Below are 17759 nucleotides of genomic sequence, written 5' to 3' on the forward strand. Positions count from 1 at the left end.
CGACGACAGTTGTTCAGCGAGCATTTCGAACGAAGTATGGTGTTAAACCTCCTGATAGGTGGTGTATTAAACGTTGGTATAAACAGTTTACAGAGAATGGGTGTTTGTGCAAAAGGAAAAGTTCTGGACGGCCGAGAACGAGTGATGAAAATGTAGCACGCATCCAGCAAGCATTTGTTCGCAGCCCAGGAAAATCGACTGGCAGAGCTAGCAGAGAGCTGCAAATTCCACAATCAACTGTATGGAGTCCTACAAAAAAGGTTAGTTATGAAACCTTATCGTCTGAAATTGGTTCAAGCACTACCTGTACGTCAACTACCCGAGGCGATGGATCGGCCGCCAGGCAGCCCGTGACAGAGCACTTCATCACTGGCCTCCAAGAAGCCCTGATCTTACCCCCTGCGATTTTTTCTTATGGGGCTATGTTAAGGATATGGTGTTTCGGCCACCTCTCCCAGCCACCATTGATGATTTGAAACGAGAAATAACAGCAGCTATCCAAACTGTTACGCCTGATATGCTACAGAGAGTGTGGAACGAGTTGGAGTATCGGGTTGATATTGCTCGAGTGTCTGGAGGGGGCCATATTGAACATCTCTGAACTTGTTTTTGAGTGAAAAAAAAAACCTTTTTAAATACTCTTTGTAATGATGTATAACAGAAGGTTATATTATGTTTCTTTCATTAAATACACATTTTTAAAGTTGTGGTATTCTTTTTGAATCACCCTGTATATTAGTGATCCTTACGCGAAACGTACATTGGCGGCAGTGGGCTCGACCTCCAGTCGGCCTCAAATGGTCGTTTCCTAAATTCCGGCAATAGTGCCTCGAGATAAGAACTTGACAAGCTGACCCAGTCAATAAGGCGCTGGTACGTCTGGCCCTTACGAAAGTAATTATTCCGATATCATCCTGAGGGACACCGTTACAAATTCTGTCCAACTGGCGTGTTAGATCGCCAAAATTTTCCCCACGTTCTCATGTGTGCGGGCGGGCATTATCTTGCTAAAATGTAAGCCTTTTTCAAGCGCCAGTTTTTTTCTTTCGGAGGACGAGTTATTGTGCCGGCGCTTGGGAGTAAACACACAAAATTCAGATGAAAGTTTGAACGCGTGTGTTTGGAAGTTAGCAACCAAGCATTTGCATTCTGGTGCGAAGACTGCGGAGATTGCGACTTTCCTGGCAGTGAGCAGCTTCAACGAAGGGTATTCAGCAATTCTGAAGACCACGACAACGATGGACGTCACCCTGGGACTCTATTCGACGCAGTTAGCCAAGCATTCGGACGACCACCGGATTCAAGCGGCAGAAAACCGCTTGTCACAGCCGCACGAGCGGCTCTAGAGCAGCGCAGGATGGCCCAGATTCAGCAGAACGCCCTATATGAGGAAGAGGAAGGAGTAGTTTAGGACCAGGAATAACAGATTGAACGTAGGTTGCATAATATTGCATTTATACGTAATCAAAACTTCAAACGCGTTTTTCTCGAAATGACTTTCCTTTTATCGTGCGGTGCGGTAACTTCAAATCTACTAAACCGTTTGGCATGATTCTTTATTCCCGACGAAGCTAACTAAATTGCCTAGGAGTTGTACTATTTTTATTTTGATCCATCAACTATAAATATTTTTACTTGGCAGACGAAGTCGAAAAATCGATGAAAAAACCCTATTTTTTTCAAATGGCCGCCATTTTGTTTCATATGGTCCAAATAACTTAAGGGAGGTACAACTCCTAAAGAATCTTATATACTTCGGTAACGTCAACTCAATTTTGATTTCAGACTAGCCGGATGACCTGTGACATACCGCGCGTGGAGGGCTACATCAAAATTTTGTTTCGTTCCGACGACACCTCCGCCATTGCTAATTAATACACTAAACAGATTCAGAAGGATGTAGGTTGCAGTAGGTATTGGGAGATGAAGAAGCTTGCACAGGATAGAGTAGCATGGAGACCTGCATCAAATCTCTGGACTGAAGACCACAACAACATCCCTCATGAGGACAATCAACAACTCTGTCAATCAATGCGAAGCCGAATAACTGCTTGCATAGGGGCCAGAGATGGATCAACGCGTTATTGACTTGGTCAATTTGTGAAGCTCTTTCTCTGGAACAAACTATCGTGTACTTTTGAAATTGTAATGATTTTTTTATCTTTACATGTACATCACATTTTCCATTTTCTTCTTAGAGTGTGTTTGGTACAGGAATCGCCAGAATTTTACGGTTAATCTGTGTGCTATTTGGACGTTTTACATACAAGAGTCGTGTTGTCTCGCGTACGTCAACTTTGGAGCAAGTTTCCAATTGCCCCACTATTTCGCTCTGGAGCTGTGAAAAAATGCTTCAAATGGCTCTGAGCATTATGGGACTTAACATCTGAGGTCATCAGTCCCCTAGACTTAGAACTACTTAAACCTAACTAACCTAAGGACATCACACACATCCATGCCCGAGGCAGGATTCGAACCGTAGCAGCAGCGCGGTTCCGGACTGAAGCGCCTAGAACCGCTAGACCACAGCGGCCGGCGTGAAGCTGTGATACACCTGTTATCTGTACTGCAGCAGAACTACGCTAGCACAAATCCCACAACATGTATCTCTTCTATCAATGCGTCACTCACTTTGCACGGTTGTCTTGGCGTGGGACGACATGTGTAATTTAATTTTTTAAGTCCCCCCGCAATTTTGCGTAGGCTCGTTCAGGGGAAATCCAGGGTGGTACATTCTGCACAAGGGTCTGGAGTTGAGACACGTGACGTGCAGTCCTCTCATCCTAAAAATTGCGAATAGGTAGCGGGGTTCGCCGAGGCAGAAGCGAGCGTCTCCCGTGTAATTGAATCGGACCGGTGGCGGAAGAGGCGCGACCGGAGGGACACGGCGCGACATTTAATTACGGGAGTGCAGATAATCCGGGAAGCCGGCCCTTCCGCGCATTCGTCATGCTCCTCTGGGTGCAGGGGTATCGCGCCGTGCCGGAGGAAGTGAGGTCGCTGTTGGTTTTAATCTCTGCTGATCCTGTTAGCAGCAGGCAGGGGAGGCGTGCGGAGGACGCAGCTCCACCGATCGTCCGCACAGGAGAGCAGCTGAGAGCGCGCGCGCCGAGGCAAGGCCGCTCGTCCACATCTGCCTGATCTTGGCCATACCATCCGGCAAAGCGAAATGAACACAGAGTCATCCACAAGTACGTCCGGGGCTCCAGAAGACGACTGCCCGAAAACTGCAAGACGTACAGAGAAACGACACATAACAGTCGATAGTTTCGTTTGGCAATACGCGCCGTGGCATATTTGCAACCGCACCACTAGGGTGTGGGCGTGTCAAACATGATATACCGGGTGATCAAAAAGTCAGTATGAATTTGAAAACTTAATAAATTACGGAATAATGTAGATAGAGAGGTAAAAATTGACGCACATGCTTGGAATGACATGGGGTTTTATTAGAACAAAAAAAAAAAAAAAAAACACTCCATATTGCTAGACACGTGAAAGATCTCTTGCGCGCGTCATTTGGTGATGATCGTGTGCTCAGCCGCCACTTTCGTCATGCTTGGCCTCCCAGGCCCCCAGACCTCAGTCCGTGCGATTATTGGCTTTGGGGTTACCTGAAGTCGCAATTGTATCGTGATCGACCGACATCTCTAGGGATGCTGAAAGATAACAACGACGCCGATGCCTCACCATAACTCCGGACATGCTTTGCAGTGCTGTTCACAACATTATTCCTCGACTGCAGCTATTGTTGATGAATGATGGTGGACATAGTGAGTATTTCCTGTAAAGAACATCATCTTTGCTTTGTCTTACTTTGTTATGATAATTATTGCTATTCTGATCAGATGAAGCGCCATCTGTCGGAGATTTTTTGAACGTTTGTATTTTTTTGGTTCTAATAAAACCCCATGTCATTCCAAGCACGTGTGTCAATTTGTACCTCTCTATCTACATTATGCCGTGATTTATTCAGTTTTCAAATTTGTACTGACTTTTTGATCACCCGGTACATCGAATCCATAATTAAAATTCCAGTTTTAAAACATTGTAGACAGAAAACCGCTACTTATAATCACGTCAAATTCGAATGGCACATTACTGACGCAGGGGGAAAGTGTAACACCACAATAGGTAACTTCCTGGCAGATTAAAACTGTGTGCCGGACCGAGACTCGAACTCGGGACCTTCGCCTTTCGCGGGCAAGTGCTCTACCAACTGAGTTACGCAAGAAGTAGAGCTGTGAGGACGGGGCGTGAGTCGTGCTTGGGTAGCTTAGTTGGTAGAGCACTTGCCCGCGAAAGGCAAAGGTCCGAGTCTCGGTCCGGCACGCAGTTTTAATCTGCCAGGAAGTTTCATATCAGCGCACACTCCGCTGCAGAGTGAAAATCTCATTCTTCTACCACAATAGGTGTCGTTACATGACTACAAATGAGTGCAAAAACAAATGGTTCAAATGGCTCTGAGCACTATGGGACTTAACTTCTGAGGTCATCAGTCCCCTAGCACTTAGAACTACTTAAACCTAACTAACCTAAGAACATCACACACACCCATGCCCGAGGCAGGATTCGAACCTGCGACCGTAGCGGTCGCGCGGTTCCAGACTGTAGCGCCTAGAACCGCTCGGCCACCCCGGCCGGCAGTGCAAAAACAAATCTTCATACTACTTGACATGTAATATTGTAAATTTTAATCAATCTTTATGCAACTAATTAATCTCTGCTCCGAGAATTGCATGCCTGTAAAAACAATATGGATCGACACATTTCTTTTCAGTCTCATGAGCACGTCCTGTGTCCTGATTTCCATTTCTCACCCTTCCTGAAAGTGTGTGGTCAAGTGTGAATGAACTAAATGAAGTAGCAGACGGACCAGAGAAGTCGTGGGTTTCCTAATCTTCTACCAACTTAAACGGTGTCGGTGGATGGCAGAGAGCAGGAACAGGAGGGCTTGGCCAAAGATGAGTAAAGCAAACACGTTTTTCGTAGCAGAGGTTGGTCATGGGCCTCCCCCACCACCTCGGGCGGTTCGGATAGGGCTCCATGTGACGGTTACAGGGAGTTGTTCGGAAGACAGGAATAATTTTAATCTCAACAATTGCTTCTTCTAGCTGTTTTGAATTAACATTTAGGTTCCGGTAATAATTTTGTTTCAGTTAATCAGTGGCGTAATAAGATGAGTTCCGTCAGTCGCGACCACGCGGTCCCTAGATTCAAATCGTACCCCAAGCCTTATCAATTTTGGCTTGCCATATTATTGTATTTGTGGTGGACTTTTAAATTATCGAGCGTACATTTGGCAAGGAATGAATCGATTTCATTGGAAGCGGCTCACGCAAAGTCATGCAGCCACCGAAAATCCTGCTCGATGCCAACCACGAGGTATGTACAACACTTCTTGCAAAAATGCTATCAACAATTTCGGCATGTGGATTTAGGGCACGTAAGTGTTTGTCTTTCGAAACTGAGCAGTGGCCACGTGCTCTACAGATCTCCCCCACCCCACAGGACTCGCCAGATTAAGGCGAACGTGAGGCCATAGGTTCGTTTATATAAATGTATCGAGAATGTTTCGTCTATCTATTAAATACAAAAGACTAATGTTATCATGCGAAATCTTAGCCAAAATAAATATTTCATTATTTGAAGCTATTTCGGTGCTCGTTTAATTTATCCCTTTTCAATAGTCTGAAAATAGAGTCACATTTACTTCATTAATGATTATGCTACTAAAATACGTAGTTCTTGGCACAAGTGTAGCTAACGGGACGTAGTTTTCTCTGGTTGCCCCATAATTATTCATTGCGTTATCCGTTGCGACCTTTTAAACTTAATATGTCAAGTGATTGTTCCCTACAATTTAGATGGGCCTAAATCCCTTTTCAAACAACAGGCAAAGTTATTCAGAGAACCTTACCTTACGTTACAGTTAAAAAAAAAACCTTTAACAAAAATCTGACCAATAGACGGCGCTGCAGGGTTAAAATATGCATATCAACAGACGACCGACACACGGCTGTTCCTGAGTTTCTGTCCGAGACTGTCACCATGAAGGATGGAACGCTGCTGGTAAAGTCTTCTTAGAAGACAGGTGACTGTATTCCAGTAGCCCTGGATAAGTTCCGAACGCTCAGGGGTATGCAGAGAGTGGTGAATTGCCCGAACGTTGTCAGCGAGAAATGCATAAAATCCTACGAAATATGGTGCATTGCTTTGCGTACGAACTCGCCCGTTTTCAGGAGCTGCTTCCTGCTGACCAGCCAGCAAGGCAAACGTTCGCTCTGGAACTACTTGTGAAACGTGGGACTTAGGGAAAGCAGGAAAGGTGTGGACGGGGCCTAATCAGTTACCGTTTATTGCACAGAAACACATACACCTTACTTTTTTCTAAAAAACAGACTTTCAACTATCAGTTTCAAAAGATTTTACTACACTGGCGGCTGAAAGCCTGATTAGAAGAACTGCAAATTATTGTCGCCTGAAGGCCACAAGCAATGTTACACATAATCAACGACTAAAGACCTGATTAAGAAGGTTCAAAATTATTCGTCGGCTGAAGGCCAGAAGTTATTTCAGAATACACTAGGGCTGAAGGCCTGAATTACAAATAAGGTGGACAATTACACTTTAAAAAAACTAAAACCTTTTCTAATAAATAGCTTGTTACAAGCTACAGTGACGGCTGAAGGCCTCAGCAAAACGGGATTGAAAATTATTTGTCGGCTGAAGGTCACAAGCAATGTTACGAACAATTAACGGCTGCAGGCCGGAATTACTAGTGGGGAAGGCAATAACATGTTAAAACATTAGGGTAAATTTTAAACAATTGTGACAACTTGTCCAAATAAGACGTAGTGATCCACGGACAGTGATCCTTGGATCGACCTGAGGAAGGTGACTACAGCTGTGTAAGCGGTGAGACAGGCAGCCAAGAGTTGTACTCCTGTAACAGGATGGAAACTCACGAGGAAGGTGACTACAGCTGTGTAAGCGGTGAGACAGGCAGCCAAGAGTTGTTCTCCTGTAACAGGATGGCAACTCACGAGGAAGGTGACTACAGCTGTGTAAGCGGTGAGACAGGCAGCCAAGAGTTGTACTCCTGTAACAGGATGGCAACTCACGAGGAAGGTGACTACAGCTGTGTAAGCGGTGAGACAGGCAGCCAAGAGTTGTACTCCTGTAACAGGATGGCAACTCACGAGGAAGGTGACTACAGCTGTGTAAGCGGTGAGACAGGCAGCCAAGAGTTGTACTCCTGTAACAGGATGGCAACTCACGAGGAAGGTGACTACAGCTGTGTAAGCGGTGAGACAGGCAGCCAAGAGTTGTACTCCTGTAACAGGATGGCAACTCACGAGGAAGGTGACTACAGCTGTGTAAGCGGTGAGACAGGCAGCCAAGAGTTGTACTCCTGTAACAGGATGGCAACTCACGAGGAAGGTGACTACAGCTGTGTAAGCGGTGAGACAGGCAGCCAAGAGTTGTACTCCTGTAACAGGATGGCAACTCACGAGGAAGGTGACTACAGCTGTGTAAGCGGTGAGACAGGCAGCCAAGAGTTGTACTCCTGTAACAGGATGGCAACTCACGAGGAAGGTGACTACAGCTGTGTAAGCGGTGAGACAGGCAGCCAAGAGTTGTACTCCTGTAACAGGATGGCAACTCACGAGGAAGGTGACTACAGCTGTGTAAGCGGTGAGACAGGCAGCCAAGAGTTGTTCTCCTGTTAACAGGATGGCAACTCACACTAGAGGTAGCTTAAGCGCCGATCGACCGACTAACCAATCAATCCGCCTAACGTCCGGTCACCGGTGCAACGATGGAATATTTTTAAGTAAGGGCGAAGAGACGGGCAGCAATGCACAGTATAACACAAGAGGCTGTCTAACTACACGCCATGTCGGACAGCATCAACACGACGAGGAAAGGTACACTGCCGCAAAATTACGCTAACCTCCAGTGCACGTAACTGGGGCGGCCACAAGGCAGAAAATACCGCTGGTTGCACTTCACTAATAACAATAATACTAAATTCAATTATGAATAGCAAACAGAGAAAGACGGCTGCAATATTTCACCGCCTCGAAACACTTTAACACAATCACCATAAACTGCTTTCTTTCTTTGATGAATGTCCTTTGAGGTGACACCTTCTGCTGTCAAGAATTCAGTGACTTCACGTTGCTTAAATCGCATTGACCGACCGTTTGCGCAGGGTTCCATACTTAACACTGTAACAACACAATCGTTCAATGCTAAGGCTTCCCGCCAACTGGAGCTGCAGAGAAGAGGCTACGGGACAAGCCAGTATCTGCCGCATACCAATGCTGCCAACTGTTGAAGAGTTACGAAGGTGGAGGCATTACTTTTCAGTCAACTCTCGTATTTCGGAAACGCTAGAATTATGAGCCATCTGTACCCTAAAGCCTGGCCGTTCACCCACCTGATCTAAATCCGTGTGACTGGTAGCTGTGGGATCTGAAAGATGTTGTGTTCAATGCTCCAGTTACGAACGTAGCTGAATTAAAGGTACGCATTGCTCTGAACGTGATTCCCGAGACACTCCGATCTGTTGTGGAACATGGAGTTACACCTTGTGTACAAAACGGTGGACAGTATAGTCAATATGTATTGCACCAGTCTTACGACAATTGGAAACAGATGTCATTTTGCTTTCTATACGAATTTTGGCCTCGGGATACTTAACAAACGATGTCACTTTGCATTTTATGCGGTTTTTGATCTCAGGACCGTTAAAAACCGATTTTCCCAGCCGATGTGGTACGGCCTTGCCATGGTGGATGGGCTTACCTAACTAACAGTGCCACAACTGTCGACTGCTGAAGTTTTATGAATCTATTTGTAAAAATATAGACAGTGGAAACTAAAATGTCCTGTGGTTCCTCTACTGCTTCAAGTCGGCCCGTTTGACGTCCTACTCCTCTTAAAGCACCTGTGATGCAGTGGTTTGTGGACAGTTACATTCCTGAAATGGACTGGTCTGAGCGGAGTCGCCACCTGAACCCAGTGGAACAGTCTGATTTGATCCATTATAAATGGTTTTTGAAAGCCTGCGACTGTAGGTATAATAGGTTTGTTTATAAATAAAAGTATCAACTTCCTGACACAAATATTACAAGACACAACAACACATTCACATACAAAATTTATAGGAAAAACACAATGACTGACACCACAATCCCTGCAACCTCATGTCACCCAAATATCCATAAACAGGCAGCATACAGGTCAATGCTGCATAGGGCAACAAAAATACCATTGAACCAGGAAAATATGCAACAAGAAATAAACACAGTGAAGAAGATTGCAGTTGCCAATGGTTACAATGCTTCCATGGTTGACACAATCTTAGACAAAGTGAAGAGAAACCCAGGTACAAACTGCACCACAGAAGAAAAAGATAAAAACAAATATATATCTAGTATTCCATACATAGGCAATGTATCACAGAAAATTGCAAATATTTTCAAAAATCACAGAGTAAAAATTGGGTTTTCTACATCCAATAAACTACACCAAAAACTAATACATAATATAAAGTGTAATCATGATCCATATTCAGACTCTGGAATATACCAGATAACATGCCAGGAATGCTCCAAGTTCTACATAGGACAAACAGGCCGAAATATCAACACCAGGTACACAGAGCACATTACAGCATACACACACAACAAACACACTACATCAGCAATAGCAACACACATACATAATACAGGGCACCCAATTGGAAAAATAGAGCAAAATGTCAAAGTACTCCACCGACTAAATAAAGGACATAAAATGGATTTGCTTGAAGAACTGGAGATATATTCACATTACAGAAAATATGAAGATACAATATTAAATGAAAAACTTGAAAGTGAATCAGTGAATTTCTTCAGATGTTTCGATAATATACTTAAATAAAAATAGTAAAACATAGAAATAAGCACAACTGTAAAATCAATATAAGTAATTCATAAGCCAAATTGTTAAGATAAATAACCTCTGTACAAAAGCATATCATAATCTGTGGAAGACCTATAATGTTATCTCTGTGAACTACCTGTAAGAAGATCTTTGTAACTGTTTTGTTTATATAAGATATTTTCGATGTGTAAAGTGTACAAGTTGTGTATGATGTTAAGTGTGTGTGAGACTCTACACAAATGGACCATTAGAAAACTGTAAGTACAAATTGTTCTCAAACTTTAGCCACTAACCTCACAGAAGGAATTGATACCCAACTAAAAATCGCGTTTCTTATGTATTACAGTAAAAGTCAACAAAATGAAGCAGACTCACACACACTGACAACGTCAAAAGAAATGGCTTAACACACATAAAAAACGCACTTGAAAATGGAAATTATTTCTCGAAACGCGTCGTGCGAATAGTAAAATAAAGAAAAATCGTGACTGGTAGCAGAAGATTTATTTATTTATAAACTAACCTACCAGTGGAACAGCTTTCGGATGAGTTTGAACGTTAACATCGTTCCAGTCCCAATTGTTTCGGGTCTTGAGGAAGAATGGGGTGCGATTCCTCCTCTGACGTCCAGAGACCTCATTGAAAGTGTCACTAGCGGAGTCAAAACCGTCATAAAGCGAAGTGTGGACGCACCCCATATTACGGACCACAAATAAGTGTCTCGATACGTTTGATCAGATGGTATATTACGTTCACAGAAGCCAATGAATTATTTCCCACTGAAAAATATTACCCTTGAGGGATGATCCTTGTAGTATACGTCGGTAGTGCAGCACATGCTAAATGCTGGGGGATTTATCATGGCAATCACTGCGAGTCTAGCAAACGGAACCCGGCAGCAACGCCTCTCTCGAGTGTGGGTCTCGGCTACTGGGCGCAGCGTATTTGCTGGCAGGGTGCCAGCTGAGTGGATTGCTCATCTCTGCCGAGTGTCGCAGCTGTGCAAATCCGAAGTTGGTGTCGTTGCGCGACCTACTCTTGCAGAAGACGCCCGGGCAGCGTCAGTAGCAACGGCAGCAGTCACGACTCTTAGTACTGCGTCCTCTGGGGAAGGACGCCGGTGTTTGCAGAGCCAACGCCCTCCACAGAGGCAGAAATGGGATTCAAAGAGAATCTCGTGCGGGCTTCGGACCGAAACCTACACAACGAAAACTTTTCAAGGAGCCAAAAGCTTATGACACGTGTGTCGCGGCTAAAACAGTATTTTAGAAAGTTTTTGTCCTGTGAATATTGCGGATAAAGTAGCACCGCTGTGGAAGGCAATGGCACATTCTGTAGACATGTTACTGGTCAAAGTTTACTGCATCTTTTACACTTCAGCGACATGCATCTTTCATCTTGTGTTTGACTCGGTCACTGCATAAATTCGTAACGAGTTCCTTTCCCTAATTTATCAATATTGCTGCTTCAAAATCATTATCAACTAAATCTTATTTTCTTCACTTTACCATATGGAACAAACGCCTGTTTCGGCTGTTCAGTTTTTTTTCCTTTTTCTTTTTTTCCTTCGGTCTTGGAAGGTATCTCCGTCCTTTACGTCTGTAATAGCTTAAGATGTCTCCCTTCGTTCATTCGGTTGGTAATATCTTCCCATTTCTACGATTTCTGGGCGAAAAACATATCTGTCCGTACCTCAAGGTTAACTCTGCGCAAGAGTGGGTTTCCCATACGTCAGAATAGGTAGCATCGTAATTTTATAAAAACGCAACACAATCTTTAACGATGCGTGTCCAAATAATAACAGATTGAAAACGCGTGCGATCTAGAAATATCAGTTCCAAAATCCAAAGTGGTAGCTTTCCAAGTTAAATCTCCTATCTGACAAGACAATTATCCGCGGCACTGCTTCAATGGATGTCACACTTTTGTTACTTAGGAGCTGACGAAGTTACGATGAGGGCGTAGATATAAAAGTAAAGGGACGACGCTTCGAACATATACGTGGGACCATCAGAAGAACGCTGAGTAATGCTGTTTCACACCTGCCTTATATAGTTGGTGTTTTAGACATTATTATATTGTTGGATATTTACTTTCCCTCAAATATTCCGGTGAACGATCGAGGGACAACATTTTCATCGACGAGGTGAACCACGACATTTCAAGTAAGCCTTCCTTCGTTCGTCATGACGATTTCAGCTCGTGATCATGTAGTCCGCAATTATCTCTGGGTTATCAGACATATCTTATTCTATAATTTTATGTTTTACTTCGACTCTGTAGTTCGTCCGCGTGTGCTTGAGAAACGCTAGTAAAACATGCGTGGATTACTCTATAGGCCCTTTCATTGCGTACAGGTGGCAATCAGGATAATGAAAAACCAGTCAAACAACATGTTACCTTCCGTAGTAAAACCACACTTACTCTGTCTAGAACGAGTGGTTTGTCTTTGAATGGATGACCAAAATTCATAAAGTGAAACTTCTCCAACAGATTTAAAACTGTGTGCCACCCGAGTTTTCATGACTTTCACGATCCACGCCAACGATTTCATTTAAATCTCAATCTACCGGGACCGACTACCTTTACTGTGAAGACTGCACAGGCTCAGTACCTCGTAAACTAAACTTTGGGAGAAACAACACACAGAAGAATAGCATAGCCGAATCCTAGCAGTTGTTACAAGAATAAAACTGTAACATTATGGTCGATTTATTACAGCTAAATATCCAGTTTTCCGTTGAAATTATAACTTCTCGTGAAGCGATCGCTCAAGGACTCAAACGAAATTTCATGAGTCGCCATGTCACTTATAAGTGACAATTGAATAAGGTCGAAAACAAAATGTTTATCGTAACAATAAACTGTAGCACTCTTTGAGGCAGGTAAAATAACATGAGCAATTTTTAAAAATTAATTACATTTTACTGTTGAAATACACGAATAATATCTCAATATAGCATTTGGAAATCATTAAATGAAACAACAAGTTTACTGTTACCAGTCACCGTTTTATTTATCTCCACAACGCGATTCAAAGGTTTAAACCTCCATCATCGGGTGGAGTTACATTAGTTAGTGTGGCATTTGTGTGTGTGTTGTGTTACGATTTTTTGGAGGAACTTGTGGCACTGTCTAGTGGAGAAACAAGACACTATTTAAGAACATGGTTTTGGGTTTCTTCTGACAAAAAATTAAACTGATATCTAATGGTAAACATAAAATAAGTAAATAGAGTACCTCCAGTGGTCACAGGTTCCTTTCGCTGTCGTAACACATCACATGTATACTGACATATTTGTAAACAAATATGACGTCTGGAATCTTCTGGGTGCAAGGTTCGTGTAGCAGAAGAGAAGACATTATCGCAAAGTACAAAGAATATACATCGTAACAACATTATTACAGAATAATTTTTAAAGGATTTGGAGGTGTTTGTTTTGAGGTGTCGAATACATGTGTGTGTACTTCAGGTGGCATATACACTCCTGGAAATGGAAAAAAGAACACATTGACACCGGTGTGTCAAACCCACCATACTTGCTCCGGACACTGCGAGAGGGCTGTACAAGCAATGATCACACGCACGGCACAGCGGACACACCAGGAACCGCGGTGTTGGCCGTCGAATGGCGCTAGCTGCGCAGCATTTGTGCACCGCCGCCGTCAGTGTCAGCCTGTTTGCCGTGGCATACGGAGCTCCATCGCAGTCTTTAACACTGGTAGCATGCCGCGACAGCGTGGACGTGAACCGTATGTGCAGTTGACGGACTTTGAGCGAGGGCGTATAGTGGGCATGCGGGAGGCCGGGTGGACGTACCGCCAAATTGCTCAACACGTGGGGCGTGAGGTCTCCACAGTACATCGATGTTGTCGCCAGTGGTCGGCGGAAGGTGCACGTGCCCGTCGACCTGGGACCGGACCGCAGCGACGCACGGATGCACGCCAAGACCGTAGGATCCTACGCAGTGCCGTACGGGACCGCACCGCCACTTCCCAGCAAATTAGGGACACTGTTGCTCCTGGGGTATCGACGAGGACCATTCGCAACCGTCTCCATGAAGCTGGGCTACGGTCCCGCACACCGTTAGGCCGTCTTCCGCTCACGCCCCAACATCGTGCAGCCCGCCTCCAGTGGTGTCGCGACAGGCGTGAATGGAGGGACGAATGGAGACGTGTCGTCTTCAGCGATGAGAGTCGCTTCTGCCTTGGTGCCAATGATGGTCGTATGCGTGTTTGGCGCCGTGTAGGTGAGCGCCACAATCAGGACTGCATACGACCGAAGCACACAGGGCCAACACCCGGCATCATGGTGTGGGGAGCGATCTCCTACACTGGCCGTACACCACTGGTGATCGTCGAGGGGACACTGAATAGTGCACGGTACATCCAAACCGTCATCGAACCCATCGTTCTACCATTCCTAGACCGGCAAGGGAACTTGCTGTTCCAACAGGACAATGCACGTCCGCATGTATCCCGTGCCACCCAACGTGCTCTAGAAGGTGTAAGTCAACTACCCTGGCCAGCAAGATCTCCGGATCTGTCCCCCATTGAGCATGTTTGGGACTGGATGAAGCGTCGTCTCACGCGGTCTGTACGTCCAGCACAAACGCTGGTCTAACTGAGGCGGCAGGTGGAAATGGCATGGCAAGCCGTTCCACAGGACTACATCCAGCATCTCTACGATCGTCTCCATGGGAGAATAGCAGCCTGCATTGCTGCGAAAGGTGGATATACACTGTACTAGTGCCGACATTGTGCATGCTCTGTTGCCTGTGTCTATGTGCCTGTGGTTCTGTCAGTGTGATCATGTGATGTATCTGACCCCAGGAATGTGTCAATAAAGTTTCCCCTTCCTGGGACAATGAATTCACGGTGTTCTTATTTCAATTTCCAGGAGTGTAAATCCGATTTTCACAAGTTAAAACAGTTAGAACAGCAGGGGCACTCTCGTGGCTATTCCGCGCACCCTGACTGCAAAACCGTACGTCAATCTCGAGGTTCGATTGCTTGTTGTACCATTCATGAACAGTATTCCACGAAGTGTTTTCCAACAGGACAACTCTCGCCCGCATACCGCTGTTGCAACCCAACATGTTCTACAAAGTGTCGACATGTTTTCTTGGCCTGCTCGATCACGAGATATGTCTCCAGTTGAGCAACAGGGGACATCGTCCGACGTCAGCTCCACCATTAACCGCATTAACCGTCCCAGTATTGGCCGACCAAGTGCAACAGGCACGGAACTCCATCCCACAAACTCTAATCCCGCACCTGTACGACACAGAGTTGGCATGTTTGCATGCTTGCATTCAACATTCTGGCGGTTACACCGGTTATTATGTACCACCGTTTCACATCTGCAATATCTTACCTCGGGCTTAGATTAACGTATGATCCTGCAACGTTAATCACTTAGACACGTTACCTAGACACATCTATTCCCGAAATTTCATTACTGAGCATTAATTATTTATTGGTGTTGCGATTTTTTTCCGTCATTGTGTGACCATAATCACACGTAGGATCTACACAGTTAGGCCTGCACACTTTAAGAGTACGTCAAATATGTCGATGCATGGTACAGACGAGTACTTACTGCTTACTGCTATCCTGTGAGCTCAAGTTGTTTCCGTAACGTTATTTACCTGTAAGAAGAGAAACAATCCAATGAACATAATACTCTTCAAATCAAGGGAATGACTAGGAGAACATCAAAATAAAATGAAACATTTATACACTCAAATAATACTTAAGCCAAAAGTATGGACTGTATCCCATCGTCCCGTCTGTGCGTCTCGTTACATTTATGGAAAGATTGAAAATACCATTGGAAAGTATTTCTTCTCATGTTAAAAATTGCTAAATAATACTTACGAATTAAAGCAGTTGGTCCCATTTCACTCATGAAACTCCGTTCCTAGATCGAACCATGCGATTCGCCTCTACAAGAAACTGAGCTGAGCGACTGAAAATGTGGCCGACTGCATTATAAAAATACATTTACATTTTTTTCCTTGTATAAATTTCTAGCGTATTACAGTTTCAACCGTGTATGTTTCCTAACGTACTACTGCAGTAGAGTCACTGAAAGCCACCACGACTATTTAAAAGCAACAATCATCATCATCATCATCATGGTTACGAAGACCACTCTGGCAGGATAATGATTCGTTTAAATAGCTTTTACATTAAATCAGTTGTTATTTTATTTATGCTGCTATTCTGTGTCTTGTTGCGTTCGACATCACAGTCCTTAATTCAACCAGTTCTATAGCAGCAGCACACCGTCTTCAGGCCACAAGTGGCCCGTCGGGACCATCCGACCGCCGTGTCATCCTCAGCTGAGGAAGCAGATAGGAGGGCCGTGTGGTCAGCACATCGCTCTCTCGGTCCTTATGATGGTTTTCTTTGACGGGAGTCGCTGCTATTCGGTCGAGTAGCCCCTCAATTGGTATCATGAGCCTGAATGCACCCCGAAAAATGGCGACAGCGCATGGCGGCCCGAATGGTCACCTATCCAAGTGTCGGCCACGCCCGACAGCGCTTAAATTCGGTGATCAGACGGGAACCGGTGTATCCACTGTGGCAAGGCCGTTGCCAGCTAGTTGCTATGACAAGTACTAATTGCCTCTTCCTGTTTTAAAGCGGTCTGAAAATAAAGAGTTTTCATCATATGCGACTCACGTAATTGCTAAACATCAAATAAAACTGGCATTCTAGTATTCCGAGCGTGGAATGTTAGTCCCTTAATTGGGTGGGTAGGTCAGAGAATGTAAAAAGGGGAACTGAAAGTTAAATTAGTGAAAAGCAGTGACGGGAAGGATTTCTGGTCGGGACAGTACAGGGTTATCAACACAAAATTAAATAAGAATAATGCACAAGTAGGCATAATAATGAATACGAAGATAGGAACGCAGGTAAACTGCTGTTAGCATCGCAGTGAACGCATTATCGTAGCCATGACAGACATGAAGGCAATACCTATCTCAGTAGCACAAGTTTATGTGCCAAGTATACATGCAGACGAAAATGAATTTACAAAGTATATCATGAGATAATGGGAACTATTCAGGTAATTTCGATAGATGAAAATTTATTTGGAATGAAATGTGGTGCTAGAAAGCAAAGCTGAACTTGGATGGGTGGGACTTAAGCCTAATGTCGGATCATGAATCGGTTTGGGGAGAAAAGCAATTTATGGCACAACCTGAGTAAAAGAAGGGATCTATTGATAGACCACATCGTTATGTATTAAGTTATTGTCAGTTTGGTTAGGAGGGGGGGAGGGGTAAAAATTGTAGAGGGAGACTAAGGTTTGGATACAAGAATTAGGTTGCAGTGGTTATTCAGGTATGAAGAGGTTTGTGCATAAGAGACTAGCATGATGGAAAGCTGCATCAAACCAACTTTCAGACTAAAGACCACAACAACTAGTACTGTTAAGCACATGCATAACGACACTTGACTCTATGATTACAAGATTGCAGAACAATCACCGGAAGCAGTTACATCCGTTAAAAATAAAAGTTAATTGTATGTTAGGCAGATGCCAGGTTAACTGTAAGATTTAGAGGAAGAGTCCTCAGCTATGGCAGTCTATGCACGAATTAGACAGCCAACAAATCCCTCGTTCGACTAGTACTTGAATAATATTAGTCAATCCGGAACCTGTACCAGGTAAAACTGATAGAGGAAACACAGAAAATATAAAGAAAAGCGGCGTGTGTAGTTACAGGTTCGACTGAATCGGTAGTTTGAAGGACGAAACGAATCCAAAACCTCCTTTTGTAGGGAAATACAAAAACTGTCCCCTGTTC

General features: G+C 44.2%; 1 protein-coding gene across 1 annotated transcript in view; it reads right to left on the minus strand.

Annotated features, from left to right (window-relative positions):
- LOC126101628 (high affinity copper uptake protein 1-like) overlaps positions 1-17759 on the minus strand; it is an 848466-nt gene that overhangs the window by 358108 nt on the left and 472599 nt on the right. The window contains exon 2 of the mRNA XM_049912311.1: positions 15539-15587. The gene's annotated coding sequence lies outside the window, so the exon portion shown is untranslated. The remainder of the gene's footprint in view (positions 1-15538; positions 15588-17759) is intronic.

The sequence above is a fragment of the Schistocerca cancellata genome, chromosome 9 (assembly GCF_023864275.1).
Source record: "Schistocerca cancellata isolate TAMUIC-IGC-003103 chromosome 9, iqSchCanc2.1, whole genome shotgun sequence".
Taxonomy (NCBI): Eukaryota; Metazoa; Arthropoda; class Insecta; order Orthoptera; family Acrididae; genus Schistocerca; species Schistocerca cancellata.